Below are 2,238 nucleotides of genomic sequence, written 5' to 3' on the forward strand. Positions count from 1 at the left end.
AGACATGTCTGCTCCTGATAACACCAATTTACTTCAAAAAAGGATGATGGACATTGAAGAACCTCCATATGAAGTTTGCTTTTATTGTGGCAAAGTTAGCTATTTGGGCAAGAAACTGCCCTTGCCTTGCCTGCTGATAGTATGCTGTCCAAGCAGGACCAAAAAAGCAACTTTTTTTTTTTTTGCCAAACTTTACCAAAATGAGGTAGGAAAGTCCTTCAAAATTCCTGCTTCACAGAAGAGTCTATCAGATATTCTATGCCTAAAGGCCAAAGATGGATGCCTCAGTGTTGCAGAGGAACCTTGTGTGACTGTCCAGGCAGCCAGCTGTTTCTGTCATTTCTATAATTTTGGAATTTGTTTGCTCTACACTTCCTGTTTACTCAGGTAATATTATATCTTTCTCAGGTATTTGATGGGGTTAAAGACTAGATAGTTATAGTTTTATAGTTTTCCTTATTACCAAATTAAAAAAAGAAACTTACATAGAAGATGTAAAGTTTATAATGTTGAGAAACATAAAAGCTTCAGTTGTTTATCTAAGATGTTTTAAGGTCTATAAAGATATTGTAAGAAGGCCACTTGGTCATGTCAGCTCCCCAGCAACTCAGACCCACAATAATTACACAGAAACTATATTATTTAAATCGTTGCTTAGCCCATCAGATCTAGCTTCTTTTTTTTTTTTTTTTTTTTTTTTTTTTTTTTTTTTTTGATTTTCGAGACAGGGTTTCTCCATAGCTTTTGGTTGCTGTCCTGGAACTAGCTCTTGTAGACCAGGCTGGCCTCAAACTCACAGAGATCCGCCTGCCTCTGCTTCCCAAGTGCTGGGATTAAAGGCGTGCGCCACCACCGCCCGGCTCAGATCTAGCTTCTTATTGGCTAACACTTACATCTTAATTTAACCTATGTCAATTAATCTGTATATCGCCACATGGCTATGGCTTACTGGCTAAAGTCTGGCATCTGTCTCTGGCGGGGCTACATGGCTTCTCCTCGACTCCTGCCTGGACAGTCTTCCAAAGTTCTTCTGTACCATTGGTGCATCCATCTTCACCCAACAGGCCCATAGTATCCAGCAGACTTTTCCATGAAGCAAGAAATTTCAATGATAGTTCTGCCTATATTGGCAGTTTGTCAGTCACTTTTTTTCTATGACCTGCAGAATGTCTGGCAGACTTTTTCAGGAAGCAGGAACCCCAAAGGAGCATCTCACCTTTAGGTAAGTTGAGCAGTCATCTATCCATGAGTACCACATATCCAGCTCATCAAACAGTCCAAGCAAGAGCAGTTTCGTGCACAAATGGCTAACAAACCCCATAAGAAGCCTCTTCATTGCCCATCTTCCTCTTGAAGTAGATTGGTGCTGCCAGGAGCAGCTGTGTCTCACTGTCATGAAAAGTTCTAAATTCTTAAAACACTTTAAACACCATATTCTGTAGTCTTTGAAAGATTTGAAGAATCCCTATCCATTCAAAATACATCTCTGTACATCTAGAAAATCTAACTAACATGACTACAAGCTTGACTATTATAGATGACTCTCTACTTACCTATATTTCTTAATTATACGTTACATTTTTTAAGTGAGCTGTACAAACACAATACTTTAATTAAGAGCAGAAATATACACATAACAAAATTGACCTAAAATTTGTATCAGTAGATCAAGATCCATACCAATGCAAATTATTCATATCTATAGCACATCCCCTTTTAAATGTAAACAAACATTTACAAACAATATTTGGGAATGTGAGTTTAGTTCTCTCCAAACTGCTTCCTGCTGTTTATTGGGCAAAGTAATATTTGGGGGTGTTCACAGGAACCTTTCAGGAGGTCTTGGTCCATCAAGCCACATTAGCCTAGAATGATTCCACAGGTTGTTATCCTCTGTGGGAACAAAAGAAGAATCTCTTTTCCAAGGCAACATATCCTTAGACCCAAATTTTGAAGACAAAATACCTTTAAAGTATATATATTGGTTACTTAGCTCCTTCATAGTCAAAAAATTCAAACACAATAATACACATAATCCAGATTTGGTGTATTCTCCATATTTTCGAGGCTTATTTGTTTTAAATCTATTACTTTTTAATATTTAGTCTATTATCTTTACTCCTTTAATCTATGGCTATCTGTACTCTGTCTCTTTAAAGACTACCTTTAAAAAAATTTACTTCTTTTTATAACTGTCTATTTTCTTTTTCTTTTATCTCCAAATCCTATATACATCTA

This window comes from Microtus ochrogaster, unplaced genomic scaffold (assembly GCF_000317375.1).
Source record: "Microtus ochrogaster isolate Prairie Vole_2 unplaced genomic scaffold, MicOch1.0 UNK3, whole genome shotgun sequence".
Classification (NCBI taxonomy): domain Eukaryota; kingdom Metazoa; phylum Chordata; class Mammalia; order Rodentia; family Cricetidae; genus Microtus; species Microtus ochrogaster.